Below are 17,728 nucleotides of genomic sequence, written 5' to 3' on the forward strand. Positions count from 1 at the left end.
GAGAGATAACCTATTGAGAAACTACACAAACTTAGCCATGACCTATACTTAACACACAGTGTGCAGATGACTATTCCAAATGGAAATTTACTATTATTGATGATTTTGGAATATTACAGATTCTGGGCATTTGTGTCTACTCAGTAAAATGATAGATGAATAACAGCATATGAAAACTAAGCATTATAAAAAATAAATAAAAAGACTACAATATATTTCTGTAGTACTAAAGGTAAAGTCCCCTGTGAAAACATGTTCTTTAAGTGCAGTGGTTTTTATTGTAAACAACCTTCCACATTGTCTGCTTGAATTCTCCAATATGTGGTCAGTTATAAACCATAGCTCCTATTGACAGCAGAGTCTCTGTATAGGTGATCATTTGTAACCTCCACAATTCTAGTTATCTAACAAACACAACTGAAAGACCAAATAGGTATCAATTTTCTACAGTTAAATGAATGCCATTGTTATTCCATCTACAGAGTCTGTTTATGACACAACCAGTTATTCACAGTGGATTGGGGAAAGAAATCAAGAGAGAGAGAGAGACAGAGAAAGAGACAGAGAAAGAGATGAGAATGAGACAGAAAGAGAAAAAAAATAGCATAATTAGGAAACCATATGTTTTTTTGCTGCACTATTTTTTCTTGTACTTTAAAATATTCTCTTGAGTTCAATTATCCTAACCTAGGCTCACAGCAGGTAGAATTTGAAGAACATTTATAAAAAGAGAATGAGTTTACTCAAATCTTACAGCACTAAAAGATGAAAACAAGTTAGCCAAGAAATATTGATACAGTTGGAGAAACATAAAAATAGGTATATGTCTTTGTTTTATTAAATAAATTTATTGTTTGCAAATTTTGGTACTATTCATACTCAAGGCATTATTTTTACAGGAAGAAACACATATTAGTACATTAATATACAGTTGTAAAGCACTCATTGATCTTTAAAGTCTAGTAGTTTCACTACATGTAAAATATTGGAATTATGATGTATATAATTTGATCAAAAGTATAGGTTTTCTCTATAAAAAATGAGCTCATATAAAGTTAACACCACAATGAAATACCCAGAATGCCGCTGCCAACAAAAAATAATTTGACACAAGGCAAATATGTTTGCAACCATTACAAGATTGATTTGTAACTTAAACAAATCTAAATACTATTCACTTTGAGAGATGATTCTTGTTTATTTTTTTCAATAGCCATCTTTGCTGATTACTCTAAATTCAATAGCTCCAAATATAATCTTTCAATAGAATTCCAGTCCTGATTTCCAACCACCTATTTACTATTTCCACTCAAGCGCTTAGTTGAATAATCAGACCTCAGATGTTCAAAATTGAAGTGATCTTTCATTTCAATGTAGTCCTTTTACTGCACATCTTCAATTTCATTAATATTACCTACATTTCCCAGCATTCAAGATTTCTTCTTGTTCCACATATCTAATTGTCATGGAATCTTATTAAATAAATACTTGTTATGGTCTCTCAAATGTCATATTTCTTCAATTTTATTCTAATTGAGTAAAGCCATTATAATGTCTTACCTAACTGACCAAGTTGTTCATATTAATTCCAATCTCTTCATGTTTTACTCACTGTTCCTCACGGTTTTTTTTCCTACTGAAGAAATTTAAAAAATCGGTTAAAATTAACTTCTTCAATCCATCATTATAGACTTCTATAATGTGCTCTCACGCTAGCATGAAATATTTTTCTCATTATGTCTTATATGAGCCTTATAACTGAACAAATATTTTCTCTTTACTATCTCTTTCCCCCCCACCATCAAAGATGTCCCTGTCCCACCTCATCACCTACCCTTCATTCTATCCCCACCCTCATCATCATATAAAACATTGGCCATACTATTCCTCTCCCTTTTTCATACTCTCACACTATAAAAATTGCATCCATTCTCCAAAACCATATCAGATTCCATTTCCTCTCAAAGGTTTCCCTATTTCATTAATTTACTTATGCATTCATTTGTTTGTGCAGACAACACGTATTCATCGAGTGCCTCACTCTGGTGACCCAGACTGATTTGCTGCTGTTCTGAGTGTGCCGACCACTGAGGATTAAAGTCATCTGTTTCCAACCTCCTTTGTACACAGTGGTTTCTTTCTGCTGAGCACTACTGTACTTATTCTATAGTTTAGGACTTGTATTTTGCCTCACTTGTAAGCTCTTCTACAAGATTGAAATCAGTGCTGAACAGACCATGTGACTTACAACTTTTGTGTGCACTGAACAGCCCAGAGTCTGGTCTACTGCTCACACATGGTAGTGTCACAAATACCTCTGATTTAATTATTTGGTTAGAGTGCCAAAAAGTTTTTTAAATAGCTTTGTCTGTATGTGTCAATGGATCATAATGACAATGGTCTGGTGAATGTCTGATGCGTTAGTTCAAAATAGTAGTAACTTTATTTTTTGTGAGTTTAATATATCAGAGAAAACAATGACCATAGTTTAAAAGGGCAATGCAATAAAGCCATGACAGTAAAATTCCAAGTCTGGAAAGATAATTTTCTGAGAAGTTTTCCTTAATGTTCCCTTCCTCCAGTTTTACATTCAAAAAGACAAAAGCAGCATTACAGTCAATTTCCTTAAGTATCAAGTAATCTATATTTTGCAAAAATGATTATTGCAGAGAGCAATGAAAAAAAAAAAAAACGGGGGATATTTTAAGCAATCAAAGCCTCTCCAGGGACAGGTTAGAGGAATTGAAGATCATAACAGATGTTTTCAGCTATCTAGTTAGCTAGGGCTATGATGCAAATAATTGTTACTGCCATTATCTTTGAAACCAGCTGTCTGATGTCCCTAGGAGAGACAACAAAATAATAATAATAATGGTATAGATGATTTTCAAGCCTATTGCTGAGTTACAACTTAATACTGATTTTTATCTGTATAAATGCTGATAGGCACATGAAAATGTTGAGACCAGACACACTTTGTTTCTAAATTTCACTAGAATATCATTTACAATTAAGGCCTAATTTATTATTAGTAATGGCTTTTACTGTCACAATATGCTAATAAAATTACAGAAATAGGAACAGGGAAACAAGAATCTCTCCAGAATTTCCCTGTCAATTGATTTGAACTTGAAAAACTGTTAAATTAATTGCATGACATATTTATCCAGAATTTCCTCTGTGGAGATAGCGGAATGCCTGGCAGTATTTTTGTTACTCTGATTTTGAGGCTGGGCTCAGAAAAAGAATAGGGCTTTTTAGTGGAATTTTTTCAGTGGCTCAACTCATTTTGAGCATGGCACACTGCCTCCTAGCTAGCACGTGAACTGGCCAGAATTTACCACAACAGGTAAATCTGCCAAAGGACAAAGGGTTCCAATGGCGTCAAGGTGTTCGGAAATGCTTGACAGACAAAACACTATCACATGAAGTTAACTGGAAGGCAAACCAGGATTTAAACTTTATAAACAATACATCGGTTTGCTTCACATTATATATTGAATTATAATTAATATAGGCAGAATCATTTTTTGTTTTAAAAATTGATACTATTTAAATACAGTAATGTTTTTGAAAATGATGAAGGTTAACACTCACCAGCTAATTAGCTCAACATGTAAGGCTGCACTTTAACATGGTGCTTTTTCTTATATTTACATATGCTGTTAATAAAGACATGTAGTTTCCAAAAATTATTTTTAAATTCTTTCAAACTAAAAGAGATGTGAAAACAAAATTGATAAAATACCAAAACCAGTGCAGCAAATAGTGATACATGCCTTCTGGAAGTTTTAGTTGATAGTCATGAGAAGTGTCTACTGACAACTCAATATATGTGTCAAGATAGAAATTCAGAGTTTGAAGAAACTTTACAGATCACCTCATGAAAATGTCATATAGTTTATGACTTTGGAATACAACATATTGACAAGCAGTATTTCAGCTTCGGCTTAAACTTCTTCATTGAAAGGGAACTCATCTCCTTAGTGAATGTTTCCTTTTGGACCACTCCAATGATTGAAAAGGTTTATTTTCATATATATTATTTACCATCTTTTTTCTTACAATTTCTGAGGTATTTCTTCTATCCTGAAAACAGTAATTTTTTTTATGGTCATTCTTGTGTACCAATTTTCAGATTTCATCTAGTGAGTATTAGAAATGTCAGAATACAAGTAAAATATGTACTTGCAAAGAGTACATGGCTTACCAAAATCGAATCAGTTCACAGAAAACTTAAGAGTCTTTCTTAGGGCCAAGGATAATTTCCCACATTTTGCAGATAAGAGCTAGAGCCACCAATAAGTTACAGTGTAAACAAGCAGACGTCCTTACAGAGGTGGTGCAGGGGCTTCAGGGCAGCAGGAAAAGTATTACCTTGGTGCTCAAGAGACTGATTTTTAGGTTTATTTCGGTCAATAGTTCTGTCATTTGTTCTATTGTTAGTCATAAGCTAATAATATGCCTTTGGTCAAATAACCTCATTTCTTTGAAACTTGGTTTTCTTTAAAAAAATTTTTTTTTAATGTTTATCTTGAGAGAGGGGGCGGAGGGGCAGAGAGCGAGGGAGACACAGAATCTGAAGTAGGAACCAGGCTCCGAGCTGTCAGCACAGAGCCTGAAGTGGGGCTGGCACTCACAAACTGTGAGATCCTGAGCCGAAGTCAGATGCTTAACCGACAGCCAGGCACTCGAAACTTGTTTTTTTTTTAAAGACTACATAGCCAACAAGACTTTTTTTTAAAAATGTTTTTTAATGTTTATTCATTTTTGAAAGACAGAGAGAGAGAGACAGCACAAACAGGGGTGGGGCAGAGAGAGAGGGGGGAACACAGAATCCAAAGCAGGCTCCAGGCTCTGAGCAATCAGCACAGAGCCTGACGTGGGGCTTGAACTCACGAACTGTGAGATCATGACCTGAGCCGAAGTCAGATGCTGAACCGACTGAGCCACCCAAGGCACCCCAAGACTTTTTATGACAATAATATTACATATTATATATATTAGTATATTAGTATAATAATGTCAGTATATTAGGATAATACACTATTCAAAAATGATGCCTACTGATACTACCACAAAACATTTGAAACTGGAAATACCTGTTTTTCTGCATCACATAATTCACTTTAAGGTGAGACTTTACAACAAGTTTCATGAATACATCATTTTTTTTTGAAGGAGACTCAGACCAATATTATAACTGGAACCTAGTGCTGGAAGATGCTCTCTAAATATTTTAGAGGTATATTTCATGTGAACATTTGTTTTCATGGTAGTCAATGAGATTAAAAAACAAATATAACTGAATATTTAGTATGATGCAGTAGTCGAAATAAAGTATGTGTCGTCAAAACACTTGGGTTCTTCTCTCAGATCTGCCAGTTACCAACCAAATATCCAGAATCTACTAAATTTGTATCCTATGAATGGAAGAGTTAAAAAAAAGTTGAAAGAAAAATGTGAATATTCAAGTTATAATAAAATGTTACGTGATAGATTATTTGAAAGAATCCAAGGGAATTTTTCCTTTAATTAGGTCTATCTGAAAAAAACCTCACCTCAAAATTTATAGTAGTAAACATTTACTAATTTTAATATATACAAAATGTATATGTATATATATATATATATATATATATGCATACACATGCTACATATGTATATATATGTATGTGTGTGTATATATATATATAACTCAAATGTATATATCTCTACATATTTTATTGTAATAAAATACATCTAATTTTATATATTACATATATTTAAATTAAATAATCTAAACAATGATATATATCAAATAATGAAACAATTCACTTCACTAATAATACTGTTTTAATGAAAATAATGTGGACTGATTAGCACAGTTGATGAGGTTAGGCTCAGTCCAAGAAAGTTCTGGAAGCATGGAAAGTTAAGAGAATTAGTTATTTGCCCAGTTGGATAAGGAGGTAGGGGTTGGGGTGTCTGTGTATCTGTAGTGAGGCATTAGTTAGGTCTGTATCTGATGCTTATTGCTCAGTTGTGCTATCACTCCTCTAAAACAAGTGCATACATTCCCTCGGGCTAATATAATATAAAGTATTATGATTACTTGCTTAAATGTATTTAAAACCAAAAAAACTTGTAGTGGCTGTTGTCATCCTGGTGCACAGTTTCTCCAGAGTCTCCAAGAAATGAAGTAGTTAATTTGATGAAAATATGTTCTGTGGGTATTTTAATATATTTATACATCCTAATAGCTCCCAAACCACACAAAATAAAACCTCAGTGCTCTGTCCCGTAAGACATGAACATAAAAGATTTTAAAAGATATAGTAATGTTACAACTTCTTCAACTAGGAAACATCTTGATTTGTAACAAATGTTAGAAGAGAAAAGCTTTGCCATTTGGATATTTTCCAAACTAATTTATACTCAATTAGGAACTTTATTTTTAATCTACAGAACCATTCAAATCAGTAATTAGAAAGCATGGTTGAACAACAACAAAAAAAGCCCACTTGCATTTGCTGAGAAAATAACAAGAAAGGAATGAGCCATTTCTTTTTTTCCAGCTGGATGCCATCTCTTTCTGCCTGCATTAGAACACATATTGAACAGAAATGAGCCATTGGTATATGTTAATACCTATCACATCAAATACTTATAATAAGAAAAACACAGTTGTTGTTCTGCACAGAAAGAACAGGGAGAATTTGGTATATAAACAAGGACATGCAAAATAAGCTTCTTATGAAGACTTTTCAATCACACTTTACCTATATGGAAAAGAAAGCAAATCTCATATTCCGTACATTTGTTCCCTCAAAAGAAGCCAAATAATTCTTTGAGAGCGTAGTACAAAAATCTCATTGCCTCAGTTTAGACTTTTCTGACAGCCAGACCCCAAGATAGAACTACCATACTTATCAGAATTTAGCTTAACTAACAGACTCTGAATTTTTTATTCAAATTATCCACATTTTATAGGCTATTTCTCATCCTTCACAGGACTCTCACAATAGAACAGATGCATTAACAAGAACTGTTGTTTTGTTGTTTTTTCAAACCCACAAAAGGACTGGAAGACTATACAAGCAATTGTTAAGTATTCTCTGGTGTCAAGCCTGTGATACTTGACATGATTTGCTAAGTTGTTAAATAGCTAGAGCCAAATAAAGAAAGTAGCTTCTCCTTGTGCTAAACATATTTATGGCCTTGTTTAGCAAAAACTCTTAAGAGAAAGAGTCATATTGTTGCAATATGAAAATTCCATCTTCAATTCTTATCACAACAGAGAAACTTGAAGTCAAATAGACCACAAGTACTCTAAGATCATGGATGAAATAATAAAAAAGTAAAGTTTGATGTGTATTCGATAATTCAATTAATTGTGATATAGAAGCAACTGAAATGTCAACTGATAGATGAATGGACAAAGAGGTGATACATACATACCATTGTATGTCAACTATACTTCAACTAAAACAAAAGAAATACTACCAGTAAGCTAAATTAGGAAAAAAAAATAATGACTTGTGAAGACAAGCTCTAAAGAAGGTATTTTTGGTTGACATGTTCACTGAAATAATTGATAGGAAATTTCTAATTAAAGTCAACCTATAGGGGCGCCTGGGTGGCGCAGTCGGTTAAGCGTCCGACTTCAGCCAGGTCACGATCTCGCGGTCCGTGAGTTCGAGCCCCGCGTCGGGCTCTGGACTGGTGGCTCAGAGCCTGGAGCCTGTTTCCGATTCTGTGTCTCCCTCTCTCTCTGCCCCTCCCCCGTTCATGCTCTGTCTCTCTCTGTCCCAAAAATAAATAAAAAACGTTGAAAAAAAAATAAAAAAAAAATAAATAAAGTCAACCTATAATCATCAGATGCACTTTACTGCCTTATGCGAAAACCAAATAAACAAGTTTTATGCGTGCTCTCAACTATAATACAAATGTGCATGATGCTGTGATTGGTAACAATGCCAAAGCTTAGGACTCATTTTTAAAAATATGAGTGAAATTGATAGGAATCTGAGTTTCTTCTGGGCACAAAGTTTTCAAATTTTCCATAGTATTTTAAATTTATCCTATTCTAAAATGCCTGCGTGCCTTCAGTCAGTTAAGAGTCTGACTCTTGATTTCAATTCAGGTCAAAATCTCATGGTTTGTGAGTTTGAGTCCCGCATTGAGTTCTGTGCTGATAGCACAGAGCCTGCTTGGGATTCTGTCTCCCTCTCTGCCCCTCCCTGGCTTGCTCTCTCTATCTCTCAAAATAAATAAAAATAAACTTCAAAAACATGTAAAAACAAAACAAAACAAAACATGGCAGATTGCTCAGTACAACACAGTTAAGAAACATGTTTTTTAATATAATCTTGCATAAAGGAGGTGTGACCAGAAAGTCTGATTATTCAGATTTAGAGGATATTCTAAAACTGTCTAAACCAATTATAAAAGTAAAATAAAATCTCAGATATTTCACAATTGCCATATCAACATCTCAATGTACTAGAATTCTTTGGATTGAAAATATTTTGATTTGATTCAATTGAGTCAGTTAATCTAATACAGTTTTTAAATATAGTCCATAAGGTCATGAGCTCTGGAGTCCAATATTCAGGCTTTTCTTTCTTTTCATATCCTTTTGATGTCTTTTAGTGTTGTACTGGAGCAATCAGCCAGATTGATGTACACAGATTCCTTGAGTGAGTGTGTGTGTGTGTGTGTGTGTGTGTGTGTGTGTGTGTGTGTATGTTTTCTAATAAAAAGATTTTCATTAAAAGTTGCTGATTCCTTCTAGCATAGGCACAATTTAAAAGCACAAAAGCCTTTTCAAACTGTGAAGCCATTTAGCATTTACTCAACGACATTTTTAGCCTCTGTGCTCCATTATACATTCATAAGATGGATTTCTTGCTTTTTTTTTTCCTGGTTGTACTTCATTGATCATGACCAAGAAAACCAGAGAATTTTTTCTTCAGGGTTACTCAGCTTTCATACAAGTAAATCAAAGGTGCCATAGCATCATCTTGGCACCCCAAAGAACACTGCTTTCAATTCCTTCCAAATGATCTGTTTTCTTGTGTCAAAGCTAAATGATAAGAACATAGTAAAGAAGGAGGCAACAGTTCCAGAGTTCTATGTTGTGCAATGAATTCCTTGTTTTATTATAACCACAAATATTTATCAAGTGCTTTTAATGATTCATGTACTATTCTAAGTCTTTTGGAAGTGTCTATTATTAAAACTCACAACAATCTTACGAGGTAGAAACTGTGATTATTTTGAGGTTACTTCAAGGAATTCCAGGTTTACAGAGGATAAGCAAACTGCCTATGGCCATGTAGCTCAAAAAAGGGGCATTCCAGAATTTAAATTCCTGTAGTCCGACTTCAGAGTCTATGCTTTTAGTCAATATACATTGCTGTCCTGCTGCTGGATGTGACATGACAGTCAGCTGAATCTACATGTCATCACAGTTTTGTAAGTTAGTATCTGAAAACCTTGGATTCTTTTAAATTGTAAGGAAAACAACTAAGAATTGAACAGTAGCAAAATTACATTATGGGTGAACTGTGTATAGATTTACTTAATAATTAAGGCCTAGACAGAGAACCCAGAAAGCTTTGTTTCTTCTGTTTCTACTGCATGAAAAAGCTTGTGTCATCATGAGAGGCTGAGTCTCAGTCCTGAATGAGGTTGCCATTCTTTTTGGTTTTGTGTTTGTGTGGTAGTCCTATGTGCACAATTATTTTGCCTTTAGGGACTCCTTACACGTTTGCTTAAATTGAATCTCTGCCGCGTAAAACATTCTGTCCTCGTCACGGATACTGCTGTTATTCTGATCCGTTTACTTTATATTCTGCTATCTGTTTCCATCTCTTTGCATTTTCATTACGTGGATGAGTTGTGGAGACTGATCTCTGCTTAGGCAGAAAAACATAAACTTTTCTTTTCATGTATTTATATTTTGCATAATGTATTGCAATAATCTGGGCTCAATTTCTCTGTTCTAAATTACTTGCCATGCTACTTTTTAATGTCCTCCCTCAGCATATTAAATTTTATATTGTTTTTTTTTTAATTGAATTCTGTTATTGGGATCCAGTTTGCTAAGAAGAGTTCACAGGACCTCTTTGAAACTATCTGTTCACTTACAGGCAAGACATGTGAGCAAATGTTGTTCTGATTTAGGGGCATTTCATAAGCCATAATGCTCACTCCTGGAATTCTACACTGACTGCATTTGTTTGAGAAGACAGGAGTGGACAGCCTCACCTGGCTCTCACTTAGACTGAAGAGAACATTCTGCTGATGTGCATCTCAGTTTTCTCAGAAATACCTTTGTATTTTCACTTGCTGGAAGGATCTAAAATTGCCTTTCCTTGATATTAGAGTAGAAAAATGAAAGACTGCAGATGGATTTAGAAAGAATAGAGTCTAAGCAGTTGTACATATTTTGCTTTGTTTATGTTTCTAACTTTGGCTACTTTATCCTTAGGAAAAGGAAATTTACTTATGGTTTAGTGCACTCACATTCTACTTTGACAATTCAGAAAAATAAATAAATAAATAAATAAATAAATAAATAAATAAATAAATAAAACAAAACAACAACAAAAATGAAACCTCACCATTTGCTCTCCATTTTCATCCCTGATAATATTTCTCTGGAGGATATCCTGTTTTAGGTGACCCCTTGCCTTCTTGCCCAAGTCCACACGTCATGATTACCTGTCATCTGCTTGAAAACACTTCAGCATCAACAGTGCAACATACATGAGCTAGTTAATTTAAACTAATATAAACTAACAAGTTACTCCAATCAGGAATGATCAGAAGATCTACATTGTGATCTTAACCAAATATCTCAACAATCACACATGTTTGCAAATGATCATGTTGAAGGTCTAAAATGGGTTTTCTGGACATGATAAATATTAGACTTAAGATCTCATTGGTGAAACTGAGGGTTTTTAAGATCGTGATTTTGCTAAAATAACTTTAGCTATATACCTGATCCTTAGATGATCAAAGTATAAGAATCAAAGGGTATCCTACTGTAACTGTTTTTTAAAGATGGCACCTGAATCACTCCCCTAAGCAGTCCTGGGTCCAGTCATATAAAGTAAGACTTCTGGTTGCCAGATGCCAACTATAAGGATGAACAAATGCTTTTTCTGGAATAGCATCACAACAGTCTTAAGTGAACTTTATGCAAGATAATGGCTGGTGCAACATAAAGGTGGAAAGGTAGGACTTCATCACGCTTACAAACAGGTTGAATAAAGTGTTTTGAATTTGCTGGGTAATAAATATTTGTTTAATACAAGTCTGTATATATGACAGAATTTTGACTAAGACTTGTTTTTATGATAAGCTGGTGGTGAAGCTACGCAAGAGTAGTTAAACCTAATTCCACTTTAAGATTTATGAACCTACCGTTATTACCCAATTGGCCTGGTGCAGGGAGTAGTTGTTGTCCATACTCCATTTTCATACTAAGTATTTCATCCATAAATTATCTTCAGTTCTTCCATACTTTCAACTTCTCTCTCCACTGTTTTATTTTATGATTATTGTAAACATTTTTCTCTATGATATTAAAAAAATTTCCTCTAGTTACTGAAAACCTGCCTTCCTTTTCTTGCCACCAACTCTCTGAATGAGTGTTCACTTGATCTTTATACCTCCTTATCTCCATTTTGCACCTTAGAATTCTCTGACACTTCCCCAGATCTCTACATGCCTTTTTGTTAATTAAGCCAATGAGCGGTTTTCACTTGTTCTCTCATTTGGCCTCCTGGCAGAATTTGACACAATTGGCCTCCTCACTCTCTTGACTTCATGGCACTACTCTGCCCTCATTCAATCTTTTCATTCTGATTAATAATTCTCTGTTGCCATTGAGGGTTCATTTTCCTCTGCCCAGCTCTTAAATATTTATATTTTCTGATTAAACAATAAACCAAGCATTGTGTTTATTGCAACATGTTAATGCTCTTCTCCAACACTAATGAGATGCATGCTGTGTTTGCTCCCTTACCTGCAACCTTCTGTTGGCTGTTTATCTGCAGGGGAGTGTAAGTTCTGTACTGCAAGGGTACCATGAAACCAGAACCTCCTGTATGGTTCTTATTTCAGCTAAGAGTTAATTGTTTTCCTCGCCCTGGTTATTCCTAAAATGTTTTAAAAATAAGTACAAGAGATTTACTTTATAAGTCCTAGAATTCACTGGAATCAAAGTCCATGACTGCTTTGAAGATAAGGCTGAAGATGACCTTCATCAAAACAACAACAAAGTTTTACAGTTCAGCACAATATAGATTTAGGGGCTTGCCTCTTAGAAAGTTGGAGGCACTCTGAGGAATTGGTAGAAAGAAATATGAGAGGGTTGACAAACAGTTTAACTTCTAATTTGAGAGTCTACCAAATGATTCCTGTGAACTGGGTCTATCCATTAGAGAGAGTAGTAGTGACATTGTATGGGTGATTCTCTGATAGACAGGAGTGGTGAAGGAGAAATTATAGTTTGTAAAACATTATCATGTGATTCTAAATTACAGACTTGCCATATTAACTATGAAATTGAGACATCAAAGAGGGCATTTTGCTCAGTGACAAATGGATGGTGTATAGGTTTTGTTTTCATATTTGGAAAATGAAAAGAGAGCTAATACAGACACAATAATAATGTGTTGTTTGAAATATTATAACATTGGACTGTCATAGATAAAGCATTTTGGGTGTTATTTTCCTAAACATGTGATTATATCTATAATTTGAATATTGGGTATAAAAAGTATTCTAAAATATTAGACATAATTTTAAATGATATAAAATTTATGTTATATTAGATCTCGGTTATTTTTGTTTAAACCAAATTTGGAAATATTTTATAATTTTCCACACTTCCTTCCATCACCATTGTTAACAGAAAGATTATATATACAGACAACCCACAAATTTATCCATTCAGCCCAAATCCCTTTATTCTCATTAATCAACTGTCTAACATTTCCCCAAAGTTATCCTGCACAATCAGAAAATCCCCATGAATAACAGTAATTCATCTCATTTCCTAACACAACTTTAGCTTGTCCTATGATCCACAGAGGAAATGGCAAATGCCAAAGCTGGATACTTGAGAGCCACTGGCCTTCCTTTCATTCAGCCTCCATATTTAAAAGGTTATTTTTTTAGCCTGCTTAAACTGTCATAACAAAATACCATAAACTAGATGACTTAAACAACAGAAATTTTGTTTTTTCATGTTGTTGAATTTGGGAAGTCAAGAATCAAGGTATAGACTAGTTTGGTTTCTGAGAGCTTTCTTCCTGGCTTGTAGATGGCTGCCTTCTCCCTATATCCTCCAATGGTGGAGTGAGAGAGCTAGGATATCTCTTCCTCTTCTCATAAGAGCACCAGATGTATTGGATTAAGGTTCCACCTCAATTAACCTTTATAATTTCCTCACAGGCCCTATTTATAAATACAGTCACATTGAAGGTTAGGACTTTAGCATATTAATTTTGGGAGGACACCAACATTCAGTCCATAATAGTTAAGTAGTTTTCTAAATTTTACAAATATATTATCTCTTACAGTGGTCATTCCTCATTTCAAGACCTTATTATTTCTCATCTGCATTATAACAACCTATTAACTGTTTATCTCTGACATCTGGTATCATTATATTAATTTGCCCTTCATGAACACATGTTTTATACTGCCCCCAAAGTAACATTTCTAATATGTTGTTTCTCTACTTTTGAAGCATTTGAGGGGATTAATCCTGTGGAATCTCCAGAATAAGAGCTTCTGATCTTGGCTCTACCACTTATTAGTTCTGTGGCTTTGACCAATTAATTACTTAATGTCTCCAAGTCCTCTTTCACTTCTTTAAAAAGGTGAGAATAATCAAAGCATCTACCTCATAAGGTTTACTGTAAGCATTAAATGTGACAACGCATGAAAGACACATAGCTCAGTGTTGTTCATACAGTAAGTTTTCAATAAAGGCTGACTGTTATTATTTTACCCAATTAATGTCTCATCTGGCTCTCTTCAGCCTTTAAGATAAACCACAGTTTCCTTTCGATAATATATGATTAATGCTCTTGGATTAAACCCTCAACTTATTTACTTTTATTTTTCCAAGGATTCCCTACTTCTTCCCTGGGTTAATCATACTGATGCATCTATAGCTCTTTATACTCCCCTACCTGACCTCTAGGCCTCAAGACATAGCCTCTCTCTGCATTTAGCACTCTTCCTGCCCTTCTCCGGTAGGTGGCACCTGCCTAATCATCATTCAAGACTCAACTCAGGAGTTTTCCAACTAAACTTCCATGAGCCCCCCTTAGAATCTAGGGTATGTTCTCCTCTCCCCTCCCAGGACTCTGGCAGCAGTCATGCTTATCTCTTTCAGACCATGAATTATAGTATATGGTAATTTCCTCTTTATCACTCTCCTCTTCTAAAGTCTACCTTTCATCAAGATAATGCTCACACATGTGGTTCTTATTATTTGTTTCTATTTTCTTTTCTTAGTTTTGAATTTAAACATAGGGACTTAGAAAAATAAGAGGTATTAAATAAATATCCCAAATGGATAAATATGCCATACCCCTTTTAAAATATCCAGATTCTTATCTGCATAAACAAATAGACACCATGGTCTTTTTAGCCTCTTCTATTAAATTCAAACCTAAACTAATATTTCTTTTTTTTTTAATTTTTTTTTCAACGTTTATTTATTTTTTGGGGGACAGAGAGAGACAGAGCATGAACGGAGGAGGGGCAGAGAGAGAGGGAGACACAGAATCGGAAACAGGCTCCAGGCTCTGAGCCACCAGCCCAGAGCCTGACGCGGGGCTCGAACTCATGGACCGCGAGATCGTGACCTGGCTGAAGTCGGACGCTTAACCGACTGCGCCACCCAGGCGCCCCCTAAACTAATATTTCTTTACCCTGATCTGGATGCCATAACTGATGGCATTGTGTACATAATTTTATTGTTTTTTTTCTTTTTCAATGCAAATCTAGAAGATGGACTTTTTTAGACTCTTTTAATGAGCTGAAGTGGATTTTCAAAATAATTCTGTTAAAGCAGAGAAGACTATTTCAGCACTTCGAAATATTTTAATTCTTTTCTGCCCCTCCAACCTATATTACACTCATTTTATAGTAAAGCACTAACCTTAGTTGGGTTTCCTATTATTTTAGTACAAAGAATGCAAGATTATACAGAAACAGACTTCTCTCATTTCTTTTCACTGTAAAGTAAGGATCATAATTATGTGATTTAATGCTATGCAAATATCGGAGTAGAAGTTTGTTTTTATGCCATCATGAACTTAAGTAGTTTGTATTTTCCCGCATACTCATGTTTTTGCTTTCCTTGGGTTGCTGATTGGGCTGCAGTTGTATTTTGTTATTCACTGGTAGGTGTTAGATGAAGTTATAGGTAAAACTGCAAGTCCCTATAGATAGCTGGTATACACTTAGCTAAAAATAACTGAACATTCTTAGGGTGTTCAATACAGGATCAAAGCGTAGAGTGCAGAGAAGTGACCTCAAATCGAACACATCTTTCACTGCTGTTTGTCAACAGTAAATTACATCTGATTTTAAACAAGAAAAGGAAAAACTACTGGCGACCTGTGAGTGCGCTTCATATAAGGATCAATACAAAGGAGAATAGCCTTTTTAGCTTTTTCCAAGTTCTCTGACTTCCTGGAGCAAATTGGCAGTACTTTTTGATCATTCTCAATTAATAGCACTCTCTCCCTAAGCCAGAGAGTCTATAGTCCTGGGGGCCACAGAAGGGCTGGGGGCTTCACAAGGAACATAATGGGAGTGTTACAGGCCGAAGACGGCTTTGCTTTAAAAAAAAAAAAAAAAAAAGAAAGAAAGAAAAGAAAAAGAAATTGATTTTCAACTTCTGTAAATAGAATTAGGAACTCAGAACTATGTGCTGGGAAATGGAGCCAGGGAGAATTTTGTGTTTTTGCAAGCCTTATTTTGAAGTGTACAAATTAGTGATTTCTGGAGCAATTTCAAATCAAAACAGCACTAAACTCAAACCTTTTTAACCAAACCTTTGAAGATACTCATACAGATTTTTTTTTCTTTTTATGATGGTGAAAACAAACCACAATCTTACTCTTTATCTGAATGCAAATGTTTTGTTCTTATATATTTTTCAGCAATTCTTTGGAGTTACAAAGAAACACTGACACATAAACACCTTGAGTATGTCTCAATATTTGATTTGGACAATGACTTGTAATTAATTTTCAGTGAATTTTAAAACCCTTGGCAAAACAAATAAACAAAAATGGATGATACGTTCCAAATCACTTTCATTATTACCATTCCTGTGGCTAAAGTGAACCAGTTTATTACACTCAGGGGGAAAAAAAAGTAAGAGAAGAGGGGAGAGAAAAATCATAATAAAATGAAAAGTAGAGCTGAAGGGAAAAGCAAAAAGAAAAAGGAAGAAATGCATGTATTAAAAAGTAATAGTAAAATGTGCTAGTTAGGAAGGTAGGCTTTGGAATAAGATAGGTCTATATTTGGATCCAAATTATGACAACATTTAATTACTTTTGGTGTTATATTTTGAGAATAACAATAAAGGACATAGTAAACACTCAATAAATATTAGCTTTTAATTATAAAATATTCAGAATTGTAAGTTCACTATGAATTCCACAGGTTCCTAAGTTTTTTTTGTTTGTTTGTTTTGTTTTTTTAGGTAATGGCATTTACATGTAGATTTTGAATTTGCATGGTGACTACTCATAAAATTGGGTGCTAGTCGGTTTGCAGAATTGTTTGCTGCAAATCAGTTGCCGAGGAATTGGACATACTGAATCTTCCTTATGAAATTTAGCTGCATCTTGACGTTTTAATAATGCTTCCTTAATGAATTGAATGGAATTAATCAAATAAGATTAATCAATCAAATAAGATTGAACAAATGCAGAGAAATAAATGCATCAAAGTGGTAGATTTGAATATTTTCAACTCTAGACTAGAAGAATAAAGTAAAATTAAATAATTTCATAAAGTTTGTGTTTAGATTAGTGGATAGATTATTGAAGAAAATCTGAAAATCCTAATAGAAATTCAAATATGTATGTTTTTTTTAATGCTATTAAATGCTCCTCTCTGCCAGGTTTTGCATGTGTCCCCATGTATAAACAGGTCTATAAAATAGACACCGTTCCTATTCTTACGGAACTTATTACTTAGTGGGGGCTACAGTTCAACAATCAAGTAAATAAGCAAATACAGAATTCCAAAATGAATTTATTCTATGTTTATAGAATACACAAGAGAGAATAGTGGGAAGTGAGAAGTACTTCCAGGGGGGTTTCAGGGAATAATATCTGAATTAGTAAAATTTAAGCCAAAACTTTAGGGACAACAAAGAACCAGTTATTAATAGAAGTGGGGAGCAGAATCATCTGGAGGGGATACTATGTCTAACCACTGAACAGCATGCGAGAAGGTACCTACCTGATTGAGGAATTGAGATGAGTGTGGCTGGAACGTGTGACGGTAACCGTGATATATACATTTAAAATGAATGATACTTGGGTTAGACTTCTCTTAAAAAAAAAAAAAAAAAGACTCCTCTAACAGATGCCCATCTGTTTGCCTTAAGAGGTAGGGGATAAGAGTGGAAACTGGCTGTGTCCGTGGCTATTCACAGTGTGGTACATAAATCAGCAGGGTCAAC

Source organism: Puma concolor, chromosome E4 (assembly GCF_028749965.1).
Source record: "Puma concolor isolate L17-30 chromosome E4, mPumCon1.1.hap2, whole genome shotgun sequence".
NCBI classification, from domain to species: Eukaryota; Metazoa; Chordata; class Mammalia; order Carnivora; family Felidae; genus Puma; species Puma concolor.